Below are 11,643 nucleotides of genomic sequence, written 5' to 3' on the forward strand. Positions count from 1 at the left end.
TTCCTTATCTCCTTCGCTCCTTACGTAAAAACACAATCTTCCTCAATCCACACTTGTGAAACCGTCTCAAATCTACTTATATCATAGTCCCATAAAACTCAGATTACATAGAAGTGGAAACCAAACAGAAGTAGAAGTCCTAAAATAATTTGTCTTTTTTCCCGACCCTGCGCGGCCGCTCAGCATAGCTGAGCGGGCGCTCAGCTTGCTGCGCGGCCCGCTCAGCAATGCTGAGCGGGCGCTCAGACCTCTACTGGAAAAATTCTGATTTCGCTCCGTTTCTTCACCGTAATCTGCCCGTTTCTTTCCTCTCGCAATGGTGAACACATGGCAAGGCTTATTCTTGATGATTCCTCCCCCGAAATGCAACTAAAACCCTGAAATGCATAAACACTAGAAAAACACATCAAATACACAAAATACTTGATTTCAAGACACCAATTTAAGCCATTTTAAGACGCTCTAAGTGGTATAAAATGCCACTTATCATACCCCCAAACTTAAATCGATGCTTGTCCTCAAGCGTCACAGACTCAAAAACAAATAAAAACATGCATGAATGCAATCTATATGAAAATGCAGCGATCCCCCTTACTACAATCAACCAACCAAATTGTCACATCTCAACGAATGCAGTTAGACAACTAAAGATCAATAAACTCATGCAAACGGACATACAGCCAGAAACGTGGTGTGTGCAAATGTTTAACAGATATGCTTCGGAACTAAACCAATTACTATGACTAGACTATCCTCAAGGCAATCCTATGATTATACAAAAAATAAAAAATTCTAGGCATAAAGTGATATACAATACTACAAGAACTCTGGAGCTTACTACGGAATTGTGCTTTTTATTTACAACTCGGATGCTCATTTGACCGTGCAATGAGTGAGGTCCACAAAAGACTTATACAATGGTATCCATGTAACGAGCGTTAGGTTAGCGGATCCCAGACTCTAAAAGCCTTAGGTCACTAGGCACAAAGTCCCCTAAGAACTTAATAACTCGAATACCAAAGAGCCCACTCTTGATCAATTATGCAAAAAAAAACTTTTTTTTTCTTTTTTTCTTTTTTTTTTTTTTTTTTTTTACTTCTGAGCAAGTGCGTTTCGCTCCATCTTGCTCAACCCTAGACTACTCGCACCATATGCGAGCCGGCTACTTGCCATTTGACGCCTAGCCACAACTAGCAACAACTTCCATATTTTTTTCTCCAAATTTTTTTCTTTTTCATGTCTTTATCACTAAGAACCTATAATCGAATTCTAAGCATAATAAGTAGATTGACCTTGAAGACAACCAAATCATAACAACAATCTAGCCCTTACGCATTCTCTAAGACTTAGTGGACTTACAATTGTTTCTAGCATGCATATCAACCTACACAACTTAATATCACTTTAATGCTATCACTACACTCGCATCAATATCACAATTCAGTCGATAAATCATCGCAAAAGGGATCATAGTAAATGCATGAGAAAAAAAAACTATATGGCATAAATTATGCAACTATATGAACTAAACTATCATGAATATGCAACTAAATGACACACACACAATATTCCTTAACTACCACCCCCAAACTAAAAATCTTCACTGTCCTCAGTGAAAGTAGTAGAAAGGAACACAGGGTATACCTACTCGGAGTCATCATCATCATCACCCTCAGTGGGTGGAGTATCAGGCGGCGGGTATGCAGAGTCCTCACCAAAAACTGGCCACTGGATATCAGCTCCAAGGCCTCGAAAAGCAGTCCCTAACGCAAGGGTGAGCTCCTGAGCAAACCTGCTCTGCGTCTCATACATGGCATCCATCCGCCGTGAAAGCCTCTTATACTGGGCATCAACCATCCCAGCACCCTCCTGAGCTCTCGAAGAACCAGCCTCATCACGCCCTGGCCTAGGCATAGTAGCACCTCATGCTGGACGCCCTCCTGGAAGACGATAACCCAGCCCATGCTCCTCAGGCTCACCACCGGTCCACTCCTGCATCCCATTCAGAGTGCCAGAATCAATCGGAGCTGCTGGCAACTGCAACTGCTCATGAGCCGGCCAGTTCACTCCCACTGCTCGGCATAGCTTCGTAACCGTAGATGCATAAGGGATGTTCATATGCTTCGTTCCCCTCAAAAACTTCAGAATTCCTTGGTAGATAAACTCACCAAGGTCCACATAGTATTCCTCATTTAGAATTCCCCACAACAACTGTGCTCTCTCAACTGTGACCTCGTGTGCATGCGAAGAAGGCAAAATATTAGCACAAATAAATGCATGACATGCACGGGCATACCTGTTCATGGCGATCGCCGGAAAGTGACGATACTCATTAGTGCCGGTCCTGCAGGTCCAAACTGTGCCCGGTCGACAGAGAGTCGCACAAATCAAATCCAAGTCAAAATCCTCAGCAGTCTTTTCATTCCAGTTCTCCTCCTCGGGCTTCCTCTCTCGCTGTCCAATCACACTACGAATCGCCGCAGGATGATAATCAACCGTCAGCCCACGGACCACAGAAAATCCATTCTTTTCGGCCTTCGCGTTCGTGTAGAACTCGCGAACAACGCTCATCGGTACTGCTTCGGGTGACTCACAAAAAGCTATCCACCCCTTCTCTGCAATCATGGGCAGCAACTCACCATCCCTCCCTGATGGTAAAAACCCCCTCTCCTTCAGAATCGGCTTCCCCAACAGCCTAGTGTACTCCTCCTCCGCAGCTCTGTCAGTTAACCGAGGCCTTGCAACAGTACCCCTCGATGAATCAGCAGTAGGAACTGTGCTGCTGCTGTCAATAGTGCGTGCTCTCTTGGGTGCCATTGATTCGTGAATAAAAGTGTGTAAGAACTGATTTTTGATGTTTGTGAGAGGGTTTAAGTGTAGGAAGTTTTGTGGGAGATATGTAGGATAGGTGTATGTATATATAGGGTGTGGATTAGATTAGGGTTTGGGAATTAAGGAGTAAAATGATGGGGTAGTGGGAATAAATCGTGGGTTTATGGGCTAAAACTGTTTTTTGTGTGTTTTGCTTTTTTTTCTGAACTGAAAAAATTCTGGTACTCGACCCCTGAGCGGTCGCTCAGCAAAACTGAGCGGGCGCTCAGCTTGTTGCGCGGTCGCTCAGCAAAGCTGAGCGGGCGCTCAGCTTGCTGCGCGGTCGCTCAGCAAAGCTGAGCGGGCGCTCAGGGGGTCACTGGAAATTTTTTTTTTCAGCCCCTGTTTTCTGATTTTTTTGTGTTTTTGGATAGGTTATTAACTTCTAAGGGTTCCTGTAACAACAATTCATGGGTTGCCTCCCACACAGCGCTTCTTTTTCGTCATTAGCTTGACGTTTCTTATCCTTCTCAAGTAGTCAACAAAATGGCACTAACCACTTCTCGGTTTGCCATGTCCCCATAGTAGTGCTTCAACCGCTGACCGTTAACCTTGAATGCTTGGTCCGGATCATTCTCAAAAATTTCCACCGCTCCACCTCTTCACCTTTTCCTTATACATTTTGTTATTTTCGTACGCTTGCAGTCGAAATTCATCAAGTTCATTAAGCTGAAGCATTCTTTTCTTACCAGCTGCATCTAAATCCAGGTTCAACTTCTTCAATGCCCAGTAGGCCTTATGCTCAAGCTCTGCAGGTAGATGACATCCCTTACCGTACACCAACTGAAACGGTGACATTCCAAGTGGAATTTTGTATGCTGTTCTGTAAGCCCAAACAGCTTCATTGAGCTTTAAAACGGATAAACAACCTTCTCTAGAATGCGCTTTATCTCTCTGTTAGACACTTCCGCTTGACCATTTGTTTGCGGATGATAGGCAGTAGCTACTCGATGATTCACATTATAACGCTGCATCATAGAAGTGAACTTACGGTTGCAAAAATGCGATCCTTCATCACTTATGATTACCCGAGGTGTTCCAAACCTTGTGAAAATTTGCTTATGAAGAAAATTTAGCACTGCCTTTGCATCATTTGTCGGTAAAGCTTTAACTTCGACCCATTTTGAGACATAATCGACTGCCAGCAAGATGTACTGATTATTGCAAGACGAGATAAAAGGCCCCATGAAATCGATTCCCCATACATCAAAGACCTCGACTTCAAGCATCACATTTAATGGCATTTCATCCTTCCTTGACAAATTTCCCATTCTTTGGCAACGATCACACCTTAAAACAAACTGATGAGCATCCTTGAACAGAGTAGGCCAGAAAAAACCTGCTTGCAGAATACGAGCTGCCGTCTTCTCACCACCATAGTGTCCACCATAAACCTTGGAATGACAGTCTCGTAATATCCCTTCCGTCTCACAGAACGGGATACATCTCCTGATGATCTGGTCAGCTCCCTGTCTAAACAAATATGGTTCATCCCACATATACCACTTCACCTCATACAGAAACTTCTTCTTTTGAGCGGATGTCAAATTAGGAGGCATTATATTGCTGACGAGATAGTTTACAATATCTGCAAACCATGGTTCTTCCTCCTGAATTACAAACAACTGCTCATCCGGAAAAGATTCACTGATTAACGTCCTATCTTGTGAAGTAGAATCGGGATTCTCCAACCTAGAGAGATGGTCAGCTACTTGATTCTCAGTACCTTTTCTATCTTTGATCTCTAACTCAAATTCCTGAAGTAAAAGCACCCAACGAATGAGTCTCAGCTTCGAATCCTTCTTGGAAACCAGATAGCGAATAGCTGCATGATCAGTGAATACTGTTACTTTCGTACCAAGCAGATAAGATCGAAATTTCTCAAAACCAAAGACTATAGCCAAAAGCTCCTTCTCAGTAGTGGTGTAGTTCAATTGGGCACCATTTAAAGTCTTACTCGCATAGTAGACCACATGGAAGAGATTTTTCTTGCGCTGTCCCAGAACTGCACCTACCGCATAATCACTCGCATCACACATCATCTCAAACGGTTCTGTCCAATCTGGTGCTGTAATAACTGGTGCAGTGATCAAACTCTTCTTGAGAGTCTCGAATGCTGCCAAACATTCATCATCAAATTTGAAAGGCACATCTTTCTCAAGCAAATTGCACAACGGCTTAGATATCTTTGAAAAGTCCTTGATGAATCGCCGATAAAAACCCGCATGACCAAGAAAACTACGGATTCCTTTCACAGAATTAGGTGGGGGAAGATTTTCAATGACTCCCACCTTGGCCTTATCCACCTCCAGACCCTTGCTAGAGACCTTATGCCCAAGGATAATGCCTTCACGCACCATAAAATGACATTTCTCCCAATTAAGCACCAAATTAGTTTCCACGCATCTTTTGAGTACGGCTCGTAGATTATTCAAACATTCATCATATGAGTGTCCAAAGACGGAGAAGTCATCCATGAACACTTCGACGTTATTTCCAATCATGTCAGAGAATATAGCCATCATACATCTCTGAAAGGTGGCCGGGGCGCCACATAACCCAAACGAAACTCTGCGAAAAGCAAACATGCCAAATGGACAAGTGAAGGTAGTCTTTTCCTGATCCTCTGGTGCAATACAAATCTGATTATACCCGGAATTACCATCCAGAAGACAAAAATACTCATGACCCGCCAATCTATCAAGCATCTGATCAATAAATGGAAGAGGAAAGTGATCCTTCCTTGTGGCTTTGTTCAATTTTCTATAATCCATGCATACTCTCCATCCTGTAACTGTTCGAGTAGGGATGAGCTCATTCTTTTCATTTGCGACCACAGTGATACCTCCCTTCTTAGGTACACATTGTACGGGGCTCACCCACGAGCTGTCAGAAATAGGATAAATGATGCCTGCATCTAGCCATTTCAGAATTTCTTTCTTCACCACCTCCTTCATGATGGGATTCAGTCTTCGTTGTTGTTCCACAGTTGGCTTACTACCTTCCTCTAGCAGAATTTTATGCATACAATATGAAGAACTTATCCCCTTGATGTCTGCTATGGTCCATCCTATAGCCGATTTGAATTCTCTCAAAATCCTTAAGAGCTTGTCTTCCTCGCTACCTGAAAGGTCAGATGAAATAATAACAGGTAACGTAGATGAATCACCTAAAAAAGCATACCTCAAGTGCTCAGGTAATGGCTTGAGCTCCAAGGTAGGTGCTTCCTCTATTGATGGTTTGAGCTTCCCTTCAGCGTTCTTAAGGTCAGAAGTACCAAGAGATTCAAATGGTATGTCCAGCTTTCGCTTTCAGGGAGAAGCGTTCAGATATTGTAATTGCTCATTGCTATCTTCATCATCGCTGTCAAAATCCCCCACTAAGGCCTTTTCCAATGCATCAGACATTAGCATGTGATCGAGTTCCGAAGTAACCGCAGAATCAATCACATCCACTTTTAAGCACTCCTCATCTTCTGTAGGGAATTTCATTGCCTTGAATACGTTGAAGGTCACATCCTGATCTTGGACCCGCATAGTAAGTTCACCTTTTTGCACATCTATCAAGGTACGGCCAGTAGCCAAGAAAGGCCTTCCCAAGATTATGGGAATCTTCTTATCTTCCTCAAAATCCAGAATAACAAAATATGCTGGAAAGAAGAGCTTATCCACCTTGACGAGCACATCCTCAACTATGCCCCTTGGGTAAGTAATGGAACGGTCAGCCAATTGTAGCGACATGTATGTGGGTTTTGGATCAGGCAGATCCAGCTTTTTAAAGATCGACAACGGCATCAGATTAATGCTTGCTCCCAAATCACAAAGGCACTTGTCAAACATCAGATTGCCAATTGTGCAAGGAATGGTGAAGCTTCCTGGATCTTTCAGTTTTGGTGGTAACTTTTGCTGCAGAACAGCGCTGCATTCTTCCGTGAGAGCAACGGTTTCAAGGTCATCCAGTTTCACCTTCCTTGAAAGAATAGTCTTCATAAACTTCGCATAACTAGGCATTTGTTCTAGAGCCTCCGCGAAAGGTATATTGATGTGAAGTTTCTTGAACACCTCCAGAAACTTCCCGAACTGTCTATCCAGCTTTTGTTGCTGCAATCTCTTAGGAAAAGGTGGTGGAGGATAGAGCTGTTTTTCCCCTGTATTAGCCTCAGGCAGAGTGTGTTCAACATTAATCTTCCTTGGTTCCGCCGCTTTCTCCTTTTGCTTAGATTCTTCACCTCTAATTTCAGCTTCTACTTCTTTTGCCTTTTCAGCATCAGCTACTTTTCCAGACCTTAAGGTAATAGCCTTGACTTTCTCTTTAGCTTCCTTCATGCCTGGTACTTCCGTGTCACTGGGAAGAGTGCCAGGTTGACGATTGAGCACTGCATTGGCTAATTGACCGATTTGATTTTCCAAGGTCTTGATAGAAACCGCCTGACTCTTACACAACAGCTTAAGTTCCTCAAAATCAGCACTAGTAGGTGCAGCTGCACTTCCTTGTTGCGGATATGATTTCCTTGTAGCATACTGCTGTGGTTGCTGGAATCCAGGTGGGTTAAACTGTTTACTCACTCCTTGCTGATATGGTGGCTGAATAGCATTCTGATTATTCCCCCAGCTGAAATTTGGATGATTTCTATTGTTAGGATGATAGGTCGCTGGCACAGGCTGCTGTTGTCGCTGATAATTATTCACATACTGAACAGATTCATTGACAAGAGAACACTGATCCGTAGCATGAGAACCTGCACAAAGCTCACAAACCATAGCTATCTGATTAACTCCATACGTAGCCAGAGAATCAACCTTCATTGATAGCGCTTGGAGCTGGGCTGCAATAGCGGTGGCTGCATCAACTTCCAGAATACCTGCTACCTTGCCTGACGTCATCCTCTGAGTTGGGTTTTGATGCTCATTTACAGCCATCGTCTCTATAAGATTATACGCCTCAGTATAGCTTTTAGCCCATAAGGCGCCTCCAGCTGCTGCATCGAGCATGGGCCGAGATTGGGCCCCCAAACTATTATAGAAACCAGTGATCACCATCCAATTCGGCATTCCATGATGTGGACATTTTCGCAATATTTCCTTGTAGCGTTCCCAAGCCTCGCACATAGATTCTGTAGGTTGTTGCGCAAACTGAGTAAGAGCACTCCTCATAGCAGCAGTCTTTGCCATCGGATAAAACTTCACCAGAAACTTTTGCGCAAGATCTTGCCACATAGTGATGGACCCAGCTGGTTCAGAATGTAACCAGTCTTTAGCCTTGTCCCTCAGTGAAAATGGGAAAAGCCTCAACTTAATAGCCTCATCAGTCACGCCATTATAATTAAAAGTACTGCAGATCTCGACAAAATTCCTTATGTGCATGTTGGGGTCTTCAGTTGCCGCTCCTCCAAAAGAAACAGAATTCTGCACCATCTGAATAGTGCCTGGCTTGATTTCAAAGGTGTTAGCTTGAATAGCCGGATGAAGGATGCTTGACTGAATGTCATCAATTTTAGGCCGAGAAAAATCCATAAGAGCTGGATCAGCTTGAACAATACGATCTCCCATGTTTACTGGTTCTTTCTGCTCAGTTCCTGAATCCAAATCCTCAAAATCTAACTTCTCCGGAATATCAAGAACTTCGTCTGTCTCCTCAGCTGTATCTAAAGTCCTCTTGCGAGCACGAGAACGAGTTTGCATAAACGCTTGCTAAAGTACCTAAAACACAACCGAAAAAAAAAAGTAACTACTACGTCCTAATCACTGAGTCCTAATGACCAATGATGGTAAGTACATAAACTAAACAAATACGCCGAGTCCCCGGCAACGGCGCCAAAAACTTGTTAGGGCGAAAACATGCACTAATATTCACGAAAGTATACGCGTTCGCAAGTAATATAGAATACTTTCTAGTTCGTTCCCTCAGAGACTCAGACTAAATTATTGTCTAATTAAACTCACTCACCAATGTATGATTACTTCTCAATGTTAAGATACTAACACTTAAAATTGTTGATTAAATATTAACTATAATTAACTACTTAATTAATCACTTAACTAACACTTCAATTTATCAATAGTAAAACACTCATGAGATCACAACTTCATTATTACTTCCTTCTATAGCCATTGTTATTACCCTTAGCATGAGACAGTGATGATATTAATCGAATAACACGAAACTGATAAAAGCCAACTTTCATTGTACTAATACCATTCTACCAAGCATCCACAATTAAGATAGAAGTTGAATAGTCATCAATTATGTTGAGTTCCCATATGTCTACAGAAATTGACAACACAACGATTTAAGCACAAGTTATTCCTTTTGATTACATAGGGCAAATAAAACTGTTAGAGTTACCCACTAATCATGCACAACGTACATGAACCTATGCTAGCATGGCAAGTTCTAAATCTCAAGATCCACCGCCGCTTCACAAGAGATTAACACCCTATCTTATATGTTCGCGACGCACATAAGACGAATACGCACAACCAATACTAGATATCATACAATCATCACACACTAAAGTATTAAACAATTAACTAAAGAATTCCATAATAAATCCGTTGCAACCCCATGATCACGATTAGCCCATAATAGCACTTATCGTCATCATGGGTTCATATGAAATCATGATAAACAAACACAAGAAAATAATAACTAAACTAATTATATTAAAACAGAATACGTCACAAGAGTAAATAAGTTCAAAGCAAGAAAACTAGCATCCAACGTTATAACGAAACAAGAATCACAAGAATATATGCTTCCTCTTCGTTGCGGTGTGCTAAATCGGTCTTCTTCCTTATCTCCTTCGCTCCTTACATAAAAACACAATCTTCCTCAATCCACACTTGTGAAAACGTCTCAAATCTACTTATATCATAGTCCCATAAAACTCAGATTACATAGAAGTGGAAACCAAACAGAAGTAGAAGTCCTAAAATAATTTATCTTTTTTCCCAACCCTACGCGGCCGCTCAGCATAGCTGAGCGGGCGCTCAGCTTGCTGCGCGGCCGCTCAGCAATGCTGAGCGGGCGCTCAGACCTCTACTGGAAAAATTCTGATTTCACTCCGTTTCTTCGCCGTAATCTGCCCATTTCTTTCCTCTCGCAATGGTGAACACATGGCAAGGCTTATTCTTGATGATTCCTCCCCCGAAATGCAACTAAAACCCTGAAATGCATAAACACTAGAAAAACACATCAAATACACAAAATACTTGATTTCAAGACACCAATTTAAGCCATTTTAAGACGCTCTAAGTGGTATAAAATGCCACTTATCAATGAGATAAGACTTTATATGAAAGTTTAAATTCATATTTACGTTCAATTCGGAATCAGAAGATTCATTTCAATCAACTGAATATCCAAGAGAAATCAGGGTTTAAACATATATATTTTCAAAATGAACAGATGGTTCTCATAATGAATGAAATTGTAAGCATTTGAAAAATATAAAGGAAACAGGCTTATTTGTCAATGGCTGAGATATGGTTTTCAAAATTTAAATCAACAGGCAGGAATATAAGAAAGAGAGAGAGAGAGCAGTTGAGGTTTCGTTACTTGCCTCTCAAAAGTATCACACTATCACAGTCCTGCCTAACCACAATCTTCACTGGATCTCTGCTTTAACTTTTTCTTTTCCTATGCTTGCGTCCTCACTCTTGAACTCTAGAAGAGTAAGAACACTATTTCAATAACACTTTTATTATATTTCGACGTTCACTTGAACGTCTACTCAAATTACCCCTTTCGCGATACCCACATATATGATATATATGCACTATTATATCTAATATATAAATAGCACATATAAAATCAAGTCACATAACACGTATCACTGAATACAGGCATCTAATATTTTACTATTCGATCTTCGTTTTAAAACTGAAAATCTTATTTAACTTTGAAAACTATCATTTGATTTAAAAGTCGTTTTATAAAATATGTGGTCTTATCGGAAAACAATTCTTATTTCAAAAGTATTTTAAATTTTATAATATAGTTTGACTAAGCGACGGTAAGTTAAACTAAGTCAATCGAATAATGACTGTCACTCGATAACTTAATTCAACTCGTATCGACCAAATGAATCTATATTATAGTTTAAATAGTTTTGTAACATAATTGCCCTTCGAAGATCGTCTAGTTACTCAGCACGTGAAACTACGTTGGATAGCTAACCAAATTACGTTAAATCTCTTTAAAATTCTAACGAAAATCCGGTAGCATCCCCTTTGTAATCTCAACATGCCAGTCGACCATTGTCGACACCACCACACAATCAAATAATCACATAAGTTTTCACCTACTATATCAAAGTAGTACTAAGGTACTTTAGACTTTACCACAAACATAATTTTTGACACTTTATACTTTATATTACTCTAAAAGTTCATAAGTCATTTCATAGTAACCATGCACTTTAATACCTCAGTACCTATAAGCTTTTTATGACCAACTACTATCACATAGTCAAACATACCATTTAACTTACTTGCTCTTTATACTATTTCAAGAATAAACAAGTAAATAATAAACCATTCTATAAAAACTAAGTACATTAAATATAAACACTTTACACAACTAGTACATTATTATGGATACTAGTTTACAATCAAAACGAACCAAATAGCCAAACACATTTAACCACCAAGGACATAAACCAATTTCAATAAGTCACATACTAGCACATACCACAACACAAACACACATATTCTATCGTATAACCCGACCATCTCGAAAGAATGCCAATTTACTCTGTTATATTAAAGTCAA

The 11,643-nt window shown here is 40.9% G+C and overlaps 1 non-coding gene across 1 annotated transcript; it reads left to right on the forward strand.

Annotated features, from left to right (window-relative positions):
- Positions 1 to 7,920: 7,920 nt before the first annotated feature.
- On the forward strand, positions 7,921 to 8,027 carry LOC141680290 (small nucleolar RNA R71). Its single transcript, XR_012558303.1, has one exon. It is a non-coding gene; the product is annotated as a small nucleolar RNA R71 (small nucleolar RNA).
- Positions 8,028 to 11,643: the final 3,616 nt, after the last annotated feature.

Source organism: Apium graveolens, chromosome 1 (genome assembly GCF_009905375.1).
Source record: "Apium graveolens cultivar Ventura chromosome 1, ASM990537v1, whole genome shotgun sequence".
In the NCBI taxonomy this organism is placed as follows: Eukaryota; Viridiplantae; Streptophyta; class Magnoliopsida; order Apiales; family Apiaceae; genus Apium; species Apium graveolens.